Source organism: Hibiscus syriacus, unplaced genomic scaffold (assembly GCF_006381635.1).
Source record: "Hibiscus syriacus cultivar Baekdansim isolate YM2019G1 unplaced genomic scaffold, ASM638163v2 tig00110015_pilon, whole genome shotgun sequence".
Lineage (NCBI taxonomy): Eukaryota > Viridiplantae > Streptophyta > Magnoliopsida > Malvales > Malvaceae > Hibiscus > Hibiscus syriacus.
The window spans coordinates 1,768,224-1,782,121 of NW_024062564.1; the positions used below are offsets into that span (position 1 = coordinate 1,768,224).

Sequence of the window (13,898 nt, forward strand, 5' to 3'; positions counted from 1 at the left end):
AAGTAATATACTATATACGTCTTTAATTAATTAGTCCTCTTTCACTATAATTGACATATACAAGCCCCAATTCCAGCATAGGCCCATCTAGTCTACTACATATTTTTCTCTTTCTCCTTCCTTCTCGGAAGCTAAAGGAATAAAATAGTTCTCTGTTAACAGAACAGAAGAGATTAAACGTTTTTCTCTTGGACCAATCGGAGGAGATCTGCTACACTCCTCGTCCCTCAAACAAACTTTCCCGTTTTCATCCCCACACTGACAAAGAAGCAGAAAGACCATCAAATTACGTGTTCTTTTCCCTTTAATTTTGCGAGTTTGCGAAATTTTGAGAAGAGAGCAGAGAGAAAATGAACATATTCAGATTAGCAGGGGACATGACCCTTTGTTTAGTGTTCTTGTTTTGCTTCTTAAGATCCATACCATCAAATCTTGTGCCGGTACGCCCAATTTAATTGCATTTTTTTCCATTTTTCAACAATTTACCTCTTTAAGATAACAAAAGTTGAATTCTTAGGTTATATTGAATGTGGGTTTTTGTTTATTTACTGTTTTCAATACCCAAATTAGATCTTTCTGAAATGTGCAAGTGTAGCTTAATAAAAATGTGGCATTTTTTTCAATTAATCGTAAGTGAATTCATGTATTTCTCTGAATGGATTCTTACTAATTTGAATGTATGTGCATATTTGAATTTTTAGAATAAAGGATAAGATCAGTTAGGACTTTGATTTTTAACTTAACGTCCTGTTAGTTGACAATTTTGAGAAAATGGCTAAAGGGATTTGTATTGGGTGGATTTGGGAGGGTTCATGGTTTGTTAACTTTGAGTTCCTAAAATGGAATCTTGTTTTTTCTTACTTTCCTTCTATCTGTAGCCTGAAATCTATAGGGATTTGAAATTTTCAGTACTAGTTTCTTCATGGTGGGAAATTGTATGGAAATCGAAAGGCAGATTTCATTTTATAGGATTATACCGTAGGTTGGTGGTTTTTATGTCTTGCCAGCATCCGGATTTCGTGACAAACATTATGACCTAAAACTATAGCTGTAGTTAAGGTAGTGTGTGTTTTCTCTCCTTATGAGGAGTTGATTTGGGGTGGGAATGGCACCTTTAGAGTTGCTTGATCAAGTTCAATTATTTCAGTTTTGAACAATTTGCTTATGGGAAAGTTCTGTTTTTCTTTTTTTCCATCCTTAAAAAATGTTCTGTGGGATAGGATGACTTGAGCATTTATTAGTGGCTAAAACCATTTACAAAGTGGAAGTCAAGGCCGTTGTCATAAGAAGTTAGATATTTATTGGCTTCGATTTTTTATCCTTGATATGGCTTCTTATCCTTTTGTGCAGGCGTTTCCCTGAAGACTCAGGAACTTTATGCTCTTGTCTTCACTACTCGCTACTTGGATTTGTTCACTACTTACATCTCTCTTTATAACACTATCATGAAGTTAATATTCCTGGGGAGTTCTTACTCGATTGTATGGTACATGCGACATCACAAGATGGTTCGCAGATCTTATGATAAAGACCAAGATACATTTCACCATTATTTCCTAATGTTGCCTTGCCTATTTCTTGCCCTTGTTATAAATGAGAAGTTCACCTTCTTGGAGGTATCAACATCTTTCCACCAAATTTTCAAATGTAACAGTGCATTTTATTTCTATGTAATCACATGATCATCTTTCTGACTGCTAAATTTATTCCAGTGAACTTAGTAGCTACATGACATTGTTGATATGTTATACTTATTACTTATTGATTGACCATCAGGTTCTATTTTTTTCAAACTATAATTTTCATCCATTGATATTTGTCTCGGAAAATTGGTTGAGCAGGTAATGTGGGCATTTTCCTTATATTTGGAAGCAGTTGCCATACCCCTCAGCTTGTATTGTTGCAAAGGACAAGAAATATTGACAACTTGACTGGACAATATGTGTTTCTCCTTGGGTAAACTCCACTCCGTAAATCCTATTCAGTTTCAAGTTTTCCATGATTTTATTACATTCCATGAAGGACACTTGCTTCCCAGCTTCTAGTTCCACATACTGTTTCTTCATTTCGTGTTAATGTGGTGTGGTAGAAAAAGAGAAAATCTCTTAACCAGAGTTGACATCATATTCTGCTTGGCTGCCACAGATTTCTCTTTTTGGGAGAAGTTAATATGATTTTATGTTAGATAGAAGTTCTCTTTTCTTTTTTTCGGAACATGGTTAATTGCACTTGATAATTGATATTTTGCCACTTTAACCGATATTCTTCTATAACATTTGTTTCGTGCTTTTCATGGTGCTTTTATTTTTATCTGCTACCGCTGAGGCAAGATTAAACCATCCATTATAAAATCTATCTGTTACATTAAGTTGTTAAGAAAGGAAAAACAAAAGTGAAAAGGTTCCTTATGATTTTGAATAACAGAAGAGACATTCCATGGAATTTGTTACACGAAAGTGGCTACAATCTGTAACCATAACTTCCATTAAGTTATTGGAGAAATGCAAAAGAGAGTAATAAAGTACATATTATTGGGGTTATTGTAGATGAGGCTGGCATTAGAATATGTATCTCATGAAATAGGAGCAATGTTGATTTATAACTTTTTTCTCTCAACATTTATTGACCTTTTGTTATATTATTTTTGACACAACATTAGCAAAACTACCTTTGGTTCCATCTCTTTTCACAACCATTATGCATGTTGTCAAAAGATTAAACTTCAGTACATAGTGCAGAATGAATCCCTTGAATGATTTTCATATTGCCTCCGGTTTTGCCTATTTTATTGTAACAAGTCATCTGATTGACTAAATGTTCATTTCTTGGTTAGGGAGTAATATAATTCAATTTCTTGCAGTGCATACCGAGCACTCTACGTATTGAACTGGATTTATCGGTTCTTCACTGAAGAGAACTATGTCCACTGGATAAGTACGAATCTCTCTCGCTCCATATACCAGTGCACATGGGTATATGAGAATGTTTCTTGCAATGTATACATTTCATGTTGTATATCTTATTCCTAACACCTTGTTAATATGGATTGCTTTCAGGTTGGGTTTCAGGGCTTGTCCAGACCTTGCTTTATGCTGATTTCTTCTACTATTACTTCCAAGGTAAAGACTTTCTCATTTTTGTCAAAGTATCTTCCGAACATATCATGAAGAAACAGAGAAAAACCCGAATGTGCCGGTCGCTTACCCATAGTAGATGGTAGCATCAACCTCAATCATTCTAAACGAAAAATACTTAACACTTACGTTGATGATTGTAATGATTATAATTATCTTTCAATGGCTGCAGCTGGAAGAACAATGTAAAGCTTCAACTACCAGCTTGAGACATGAATGGTGCAAGTCTGTAAGTAGCATACATAGATAAAAGCTGGTCGGATTCGATTACTGGTGCTTGGCATTCTTTCTTTTGCCCTTTGTTTGGGGGTTTTTTTTTGCTAGCTTGTAAGCAACATTGATATAAAACTGGCCTGATTTGATTACTTGTGCTTACCATATGGCTTGAGAGAGATTGCAGTGCCATATTCTTTATATGGCAGATAAACAGACAAGTCATTTTGACTGACAATACCTTACTGTGGATACATTGTGAGGCTCAATTTTCTTTTCAACTCTTCATATGGTTTAATGTGAAAACACACGCACTCAAAAACATATTAATGAATAAATTTTAATATTTTATAAATTAATCTATTGGTACCTATTAAATAAAATGTTTGAAATAACTGTTGGTTAATTTTCGCATGTCATCAAAACTAAAAATGAATGGTAAAATTTGTTTTTTTTTTTCTAAGTTAGTGGTACAATTTAATAAAAATCAAATTTTAGCTGCAAATATCAATTTAAAAAACATATAGTCGTATAAGAGAAAAATGGCAAATATCATTCAACACATAATTTAATGGAAATTTTCAGTATTCTCCTATAGTATGGTGACAATTTACCTTTCAACCCAAATATATCATAATGATATCAGCGGCTAAATCTTTGTTTTGTTTACCGTGGGAGCTCCTATATCCCTCTTAAATGAGGACTAATTTCTCAATTTCAATTTCTTATAAGTTACATTCACTTTGACAGACAGATTTAACCGGGTATGTATGTTCTTTATTAATATTTTACTAAAAGTATGTTAAGTTTAGGGACATGGAATGAGTTTTACGAGGACTTGTCTCATTTCGTACTCAATTGAATGAGAATATTTATGTGTTTTATGGGTGATGAAGTGAAAATAAAGATAAAAATTAGATATGTTGTAAGTGGTGGGATAAATGTAAAAAAAAATTTGTACATATTTCGTTCTCACACACACCTTATTTTATTACTGCCTACCCCATATCATCTTCATTTGTCCGGTATACAAAATAAGTATATTCAGCTAATGATTTTGCTTTCTCAGATTTGGTATCGCCGAAACGTGTTTATTCATGAAGGACAGTTGACTCCAGGTTGGCTTACGGTAGGATCGTCGACAGCCATGCAAGTTGCTTATGGGCATGCGGTTCTTTCGGTTGATCTTGGCAATCAAGTCGGGATGGGCAGTACTCGTCGGGATCATTGGGTGAAACCTCCGGCAGATTATGTTAAGTTGAATGTGGATGGCGCTCGTCCGAGCTCGGTTAAACCATTGGTCGTAGGTGCGGTATTGTGAGATTCTGAAGGTTTCGTATTAGCAGGTCACGCGGTTTGTATCGATGGACCTCGCGATGCAAGTGTTGAGGAGGCTCATGCAATTAGGTTTGGTATTCAATTGATGGTTGAGATGGGCTATTTTCGAGTTATAATAGAAAGCGATGCAATGACAATTGTGCAACAGCTTCAACAATTTCATTTTGATTTATCTTTTGTACGTTTCATCTTGGCTGATGCTCGATGCATTTTAGATGACAACCCTGGTTTCATGCTCACTCACATTTGTCGTTCGGCAAACTCTGTGGCTCATATTCTAGCTTCTTTAGCCTCTAATTCTTCTTCTTCTTCTTCTGTTTCCTTTATATAATTATCCTTCGTGTTTGAGTCATGCAATTGTAAATGACATTATTTTAAGTTAACAAATGTGGGTACTCTTTTCTCCTTAGTAGGTTTAGACAGAGTTTTTAATGAGGTTCGATTATTTTCAAAATAATAATAATAATAATTTTGATAGCACTTAAATTGCATGTATTGATTGATAAAACTTTTGCAATTGTGTTGCATTTGAAGACATGATATATATCATTTATATTTAGATGTTATGTAAGAATAACTCACTGAGTGACCTTAGAGGTAAAAAGAAATGTTGTTTTACTGAAAAAATTCTTTTAAAAGTTTCGAGTTCGAGTAATTATCTTTATAAGATGTGTTGTTAATGGTTTAGAAAGATTTTGAATAGACATTACCTTATAATTTTTTGAATTTTTTTAATCAATGTTAAAGTTATATTTTAATTTAGGCTTAAGGGTCACAATTGCTTTTGTAGTAGATCAAATTTATCAATTTCGCTCCTATTATATTTTCGCATCAATTTTACCCTCGAAGTTGTTTGATGTCATCAATGTCTACCTTTGACCGTTTTGACTAACGGAACCGTTAATTTTACTTACGTGGACTCCAGTTATTTCTACCTAAGATAATTTTGCTGACATGTTAATAAGATGACGTGGCAATAACAAAAAAATTGCATATGGAGCAGGGCATTCCAGCTATGTCTCCTTTGCTGAATGAATTTCTCCTCCGAAGGCAGTAGCCCTGCCGCCTCCGACGACACCAATAGCACCAGCTCCAGCTGGAGGTGCTGAAAATTACATTTTATCAGATGAAATTACGTTTCCTGATTACATTACAATTGAGTAAACTCTACTAACCAATCCAAGAAATTATCCAAACTAATAAACAACGTATATAAATTAAAAATCACAAAACAAAATTTTGATAGCTCAAAATAATTCACTGTATCCTTCAAGGTTTTGCAATGAGAAAAAAAATGGGTAGCTAAGGAACAAAGCAACAAACAGAAAAGCAAAAGCAAAAGTAACAAATCCAATATCAACACTAGTCGAAACAAGAAGAAGAGAAAATAAGAAAATAGAAAGGTCGATGGATGAGTTTGACATTTTTTGACAACCTACACGTCGGTTGGAAGATCCGTACAGTGGAAAGGTTGAATGGAAATACAGCAACATAATGTGAAGATGGCTCCATTGGATGGTTGTTGGCGATGAAATGGAGTATTTTGTTTCGAAAAAATTGATTGGTTTTTCTAGATCTACAACAAGTAATCGAAGGTCGGATTCATGACGAGGAGCACAAGACAATTTTGCAGATGTATTTTTGTAATACCCCAAACATAGGCTAGTGATCAAAGTGTAATGATTTTAAAGTTAGTGTTATTTTTGATAAATTAAAAAGTTCAAGGACTAATTTTGAAAAATTTTGTTTATAACTTATTATCAAAGATTGAAGGATTGAAGGGTAAAATGGTCTTTTGATAAGAAATGAATTAAAAATTCATTATAAGGGTTATATAACATGTGGCATATTAGGAAACTAGAGAAAAGAAAAGTCTGGAAACTCTTCTCTTCTTTTCTTCCAAACGTAAACCTCCATGCTAAGATTTGATTGAAAGTAAGTGTCGAATGAATTAACGTATAAGGATAGGGTGAAAGTGAAAATGAGTTGTTTAGGGCTTAAGTGAGGCAAATGTGAGTTCTACTTATTTTATATAATTGGGGAACGACTTGCGATGAGTCAACCTCAAATGTTTTTGAACAAAAATTTGTATTATGTTATGAAACATGTTTTATATTGATTTATTAAATGTTATTTTTACTATGATTTTGGGTATAAATCACCAAACTATTTTACATGATAATTGAAATAACTATTGAGAACACTATGAGTATATGTTCTATGGGAATACATGATAAGTCGAGAAATGTTATATGAAATGTCATGAGTAAATTAGTTTATGAGAATATGATTTATATGAATATGTTCTACGTGAAATCATTCTATATGAAAATGTTCTACGTGAATGTGAAATAATTATATGTAATAAACCCAAAGTATATGTATGAGAATTAAAGGTATAGTTGGCATGTCAATAGTCGAGGGTTTACGTGGTCCTTCGGGATAAATTCTACGCGGTCCTTTGGGACAAATTCTACGCGGTCCTTTGGGACAAATCTACGTGGCACTTTGGTACAAATTATATGAGCAGTGGTGACTGCATTTTAGTGCACAACCTCAATGTACTCAGATACCTTGAGTTCTCAGTAATATACGATGGACTAATTAAATAAATGGTTATAAATTAAACAAAGTGATATGGATTGAAAATATAAGTGTATATGTAGTTATATGAAATGTAAATTGATTAAAAATTGTAAAGTGTCTAAAAGTATATATGTTAGTGATATGAATAGTAAATTGATTTTCGTATTATGTATTTTTCAATGAAATGTATAAGCAGTATTTTTTAATATTTTATTATACTCATAAATGTCTCACCAAGTCAAGATTTAGTGTGTGATTGTTTTCACACGTAAGTTCAGAGAAGTTAGCAAAGTAAGTAAGGGTAATACAACATATCGCTGAAGGATATTAGATCATAGTAAATTGAATATTATGTGATTTGTTTTATGTAAATTGTTGGCATGTACTAAAAATGTCATCATAGATGCTCTAATATGTATTTTAATTATGTGTTATTAAGTTTAGTTTTTATGTGTCAAATAAAAGTGAAAAGTCAGATTTCAGAGTTTTCAAGTGTTAAAAAATCAATGTAACAACTTAGATTCGTATTCGGGCTGAGTACGGGTCAGAGTGTTACATTTTTTGTCCTAAACGATGGTCAGGGACAACAACCGATGCGATGGTCACTTGTGGACAAAGGTGGTTGGTGACACAGAGTGGAGAGCACATGTGAAAGGCTTAGAGAAGAAAAGAAATAAAGTGAAAAATTATTGGGGGAGGAAACTTAAAATGGTATATGTATTTGTTTCCTAAACTACTTAGTTTTGGGGTTGTAGAAGAAAGAAGGGGAGATCACAATTTTTCCTTTGACGTGGAAACGAAATCATAATTTTAGCCTTCTGTGGGAAATAGTTGAACTCCACGTAAGTAGAAATTAATGATTTCGTTAGTCAAAACAGTCAAAAGTAGACATTGATGAAATTAAACAACTTTGATGACAAAATCGATACGAAAATACGATAGGGGCAAAATTAATAAATTTGATCTATTATAGGGATAAATGAGACCCTTAAATCTTTAATTTATCAATTAAAGGGTTGCGATAACTTATTAGTAATATTTTTAAGAAAATAATGATAATTAGAACAATGTCAAATATTGGAGTTGGGATGACAGATATTTTACATTTTTTCGTTCAAAAGATTAGTTTATACTTAAAAAATATATTTATGAAATAGGTTATGGGTGGTACACAAATACTGGGTGGGTGTTGATTTTAGATAATGTAATGGCAAAGTACAAAACCATTGACATACACTTCATGACAAATAATAAAATGGTAATCTTCACGAGGATTGATAATGATTTGATTTATCAGATCTCGACTTCCCTTTACTTTGCTGGACGATGTATACCACTACTCTTGAGACGTCAACCACGTAACAGTGACAGATACATTAAACCTCATAAGGTCAAGTACATATATGTTATTTTGAAAAAATATTAAATTTAGTTTAATATTTTAAGAAAAAAATATAATTTTTGCATATTCATTATTTTTAAGAAAATAAAATTAAAATTTTAGATTCCTATTTTTAAATTTCTAGATCTGTCACTATCATATAATGCACAAAGATCTATTAGATCTTGTCGCAGAATCAACAATCCCAAAAAATCAGTTTTCCAAAATCAAAAATCTAGATTCGATTTATTTACTTTTGATCGATTAAATTTATCCCTCCAAATCAAACACAAAAACACCTTAAACATCATTTAATGATCGAATCAAATTAAGATCTAATTTCTAGAGAAGAAACAAGATCAAGCTATAACAATAAAAGATCGCAAAGAAAATTATCCAGTTTTTTAATCCACGTTTTTAAAACATTAAAAATAATCAATCATTTAGAATCATTGCTTCAAAGATTAATAGCGAATAAATTTTAGAATCCGTATTTTAGTAATTTTGGAAACCATACAAAGGATAGAATCACATAAACATGTCTTTAATGTTTCTTATTTTAAAATAAAATTCATATAGTTTTTTCATAATTTTTACCTCTTCTTCTTTTTGACTTAACCTTTATAGATTATGACCAAGTTCCTGCTATATAAAGAAAGACGCTTTTGATAGCAAGTATCTTGGAAACACGCTTTTAACGTGGAGTTTTTTGTTTAATGTCACATAAATTGATATAATATCAAAAATAAACTGAAAATAATATTATTTTATATATTATTTTTTTAGAATGATATTTGAATAAAAAAATTTAGTGTTAAAAATGTATATTATTATCATAAAATATGAATAAATTAAGTTATCAATTATATTATAAAGTCACAAGGTATTATAAGTATCATGAAAATAAAAATGTAGATATTATTAAAGTTGTATTTATAATTTGATGATGGGCATAGTTATAAGTAGGGCTGTAAATGAGATGAGACAAATCGCGAGCTACTCGATCAAGGCTCGATAAATACTCAGATCAAATGGACTCGAGCTCTTGATATTCGAATCGAAAAGCTTGTGAGCAGCTTGAAAATATAATATATTAAGATTTTATTTTTTTAAAAATAATTATTAATAATATTAACTTTTATGTATTGATTTTTTTTAAATACAATAAGATTTTCATTTATTGAAGGTTTAAGTTCGAGTTTGAGGCTTCAATCGAGTTAAGTTTAAGATTTTTTTCTCATTTCGAGCCTTTTCGAGCTGCTCACGAGTTTCAATTCAGGATTTTGAGTTCGAGTCAAGCTTGAAAATTTAAAACTCGCGAGTTTCGAGTCGAGTCGAGCTCTATTTCAGAGTTTTCGAGTCGGGTCGAGCTCAGTAATACTCGAGCTCGGCTCGTTTACACCCCTAGTTATAGTCAATAATTGATTCAATCATATATATAAATGGTTATGGTCCCTAAGAAATATATATCGTATTTTCTCTTAGTTCCGTCAGAGAGTTTACACTAAAGAGAATTTTATCTTCTTGGAAGATCACAACCAAAGAAAGCTTCAAAGATCTCAACTTCTAGGTAATATCTAACAATAGATTCATGTACACTTTCACAAACCTAGTATTTATTTTATTCTTGATGGTTTAACATGATTTGATTCTGACTTGAATTTCATATTTATTTATGATTTTGTTCTAACAAGTGATATCATCGCCTGTGTGGTTGAATAACAATCAAATGATTTTAAGATTCGTGAATTAGGGATTGAAACTTGCGACAATCTTACATTTGGTTGTTCTTATAATACATTCGATTGATTTTAAAAAAGTATAATCAATCAAGAATGAGTTAGGGTATACCGCCTAAACAAATTGAAGGAAAAGTTGTTTTGTGGCCTTTAATATACCTTGTGTATGAGTTTTTATTTGAAATTTGTTTTTTACACAATTTCGATAATACTGGAATTATGCAATTGGTTTTATTTATTTTTAGTATCCGTGCACCTCTTTTTTTAATTTTTTAAAGGCATGTTGTTAGCTAGTATATGGAATATATATTAACATTCAGTTTGATTAAAATTTTAATTTTGATCATTGGTTATTAAAGAAATTATTCAGGAATAATAAATTCGTATATTGGCTATGTCTGGTATTTTAGTGAATTCGTTAAAAAATTGTTGTCAAAGAAAAGTTAATATTTGGTCAGATTTCAAGCGACACATGTGGTAATAATATGTGACAATTCTAAGGTATTTTTGTGAACATTATATTAGTCCAAAGATCAGTCTTTTGTTCGACATAGTTTATTGTCAATGTTTGATTACTACAACAAAAGTACAATTTACTGTTAGTATTATTGTCCAAAGACTTGATTAATGTAGTGTTTGGTATCTTATGATGAAAATTAGCCATTATTTTGAATTTATTATTTTCTTATATGAGCTTGTTATTTATTTTGTTCAGCTAGTTTTTTTTCCTGCTGCCACAATTTCTTCTAATATCAACACTATTCTCATGCTCAATGGGACAAATTTCAAGGAATGGAAAAGGCACTTACTTATAGTGAATGGAAAAGACACTTACTTATAGTGCTTGGCTATATGGACATAGACATTGCATTAAGAGAAAAACACCTATAACTCTCACCGGAAAGCAATCATGATTCAAAAAGGGATTTTGAGAGGTAGGACCATTGAAATCACATGAGTTTGATGATCATGAAACATGACATTCTGGAAGCCTTTAGGGGCACTGAATATGAAGAGATTATTAAGGCTAAGGTTTTCCTTTACAAAATTGAGAAACGTTTTGTTAAAATTGATAAGGTTGAGATGACATCACTTATTACTTCTTTGATGTCTATAAAGTATAAGGGTTAAGAAAATGTGAGAGAGAACATTATGGGAATGTTCTTTATTGCTTCAAAGCTTAAGGCACTAAGATCAAGCTTTCTGAATCTACCCGTTCTTATGGTTTTGGTATAGCTTCCTACGAAGTTTAACCAATTTAAAATCAGTCATAACTGCCATAGGAGAAATGGACTCTAAATGAGCTTATATCTCATTATGTGCAAGATGAAGAAAGGTTAAAGAAAGATAAGATTGAAAGTGCTCATTTGGTATGTGCCTCTAAAGATAAGTGCAAGAAAAGAAAATTAAAATAAAACTGTTAAGGGTCCAACTAAAAAAAAAAAAAAAACATGATAAAGAAAGTTGTTTCTTTTGTAATAAGTCTGGACATATAAAGAAATATTGTACTAAATATCACACTTGGCGTGCAAAGAAAGATATGATTCTTACTTTGGTCTGTTATGAGGTTAATTTAACTTCAGTATCTAGAAACACTTTGTGGATAGATTCTAGTACTACTCACATAAGTGATTCTATGCAAGGTTACCTGAACTACTGAAAGCCAAATGATGGTGAAAGACACATTTTTGTAGGCGATGAAAAATTGGTAGAGGTGGAAGCAAATGGAAATTTTAGGTTGCTATTAGGAACTAGTTATTTTGGATTTAAAATACATTTTTGTTGTATTATCTTTTAGGTGAAATTTGGTTTCTGCTTCTTTATTAGACAAATTTGGTTATTATTGTTCATTTAGAAATAATCAATTTACTTTGTCTTTAAATTCAAATGTTCTCGGAACTGTTTATTTTAATACATATGGCAACCTTTATTTACTAGATAAAATTGCATCTTATAATGAAACCTTACACGTGAAAACACGTGGTACTAAGAGAAAATTAAATAAGAAAAATCAGAATCATTATGGCATAAACGCCTAGGTCACATCTCGATAGGTAGAATTGAATACTTAGTGTCTAATGGTATTTTGGGGTCCCTTGATTTTACAAACTTCAATGTATATGTTGACTGTATCAAAGGAAAACAAACCAAAACTAAGAGATTAGGTGCCAATAGATTAATAGACATCTTAGAATTAATTCATACATATATTTTTGTGTTTGTCACACCCTGAAGTTGGGGTTCAAATTTTATAATAGTTCTTGGAAGAACTAAGTTGAATTTTGAGGAAAACTTAAAGATTAGAAAATGATTTTTTTTAAAGAGATCAATGGCTTATAAGGAATTTACCCATCCCTTCTAGCAATAGAAAAAAATAAAAAGTAAGGTTGCTGGGTTTTGAACCACATGTGAAGCATGGTGAACCATACCCTACCAACTAGGCTAGGTCATTATTGGTGTTTAATTTATTAAAAATATCTATTAAGTTATCTAGTTGGGAATTTAAACCCCTGAATTAGTTCTTCCCCTGTGTTCTTAAAATAAAAACCCAAAATCCTTAAAGCTTTCATCGTTGACCTCTCATTGTCGAGCACTCCTCCATTTTTCGTGGTGTGCACCACCGCCACCATTATGATCGATGTTGTTCCCCGATCAAACCCTGACTGCCAACTACTTTGAATACCTCATTGATCATAAAAAAAATCCCAAAAAAATCATTCGAGAACCCATCTCCGGACATCAATTATCGTCGGTCATGGCCATCACCGCCTGTACTATTGAAAGTGTCTTGTTGTTTCGACCAAAGCCCTGTTGAGAGCTTACCGTGAGACTCCATCATTTACGGTGAAGAATTGTTTGAAGCTTCGTTAGAATCCCCGTCGTCGTCATTTTTTTCACGATTTTTGGCAGATTTGGTCGACTATTTGCCTTACCGCCGCTATGGTTAGACTCCCCATTTTGTTCCAACCAAAACCCAGTTGGTATCGTATTCTCCTCCCACTATTTTTTCCTCTATCTGTCATTGGAGTAAACTTATCAAACATTTTTTTGGTCATTTTATGTTGATTTGGGCTTATTTTTGAGCTGTTGTAGATTGATTTTTGTGTTTGGTTGCCTTCCAAGCGTTTAACCGCCATTCTCCATCCCTGCTGCTATCGTATGAGTTACCACACACTACCGTCACATGTGGGCCTCACTCCAGTCGAGTCTTTTGGAAAGCTGAGTCAACCAAGTCAACTCGGATCAAGTCCACTCGAACCAGTTTGAGTCAACTCGTATTGGTTAGTGTCAACCTAAACCGATCTAACTTGTTGACTTTGATCGAACTGTTGAATTTGATTTACCATTGATAGCCCAGAGTTGACTTTGACCATAATGTCAAATTTTATGAAAAGTCTTATTTTATGTATTTTGACATCCTAAGTATGAATTCGGAGTTTGTTTTGTCAAATTCAACACGGTAAGTTGTTTTTCAGTATTTTATCTTCTAATTCTACCGATTGAGTT

The 13,898-nt window shown here is 32.2% G+C and overlaps 1 pseudogene; it reads left to right on the forward strand.

The window, feature by feature from the left end:
* Window positions 1-118: 118 nt before the first annotated feature.
* On the forward strand, window positions 119-5,849 carry LOC120212786 (annotated as a pseudogene).
* The last annotated feature ends 8,049 nt before the right edge of the window (window positions 5,850-13,898 follow it).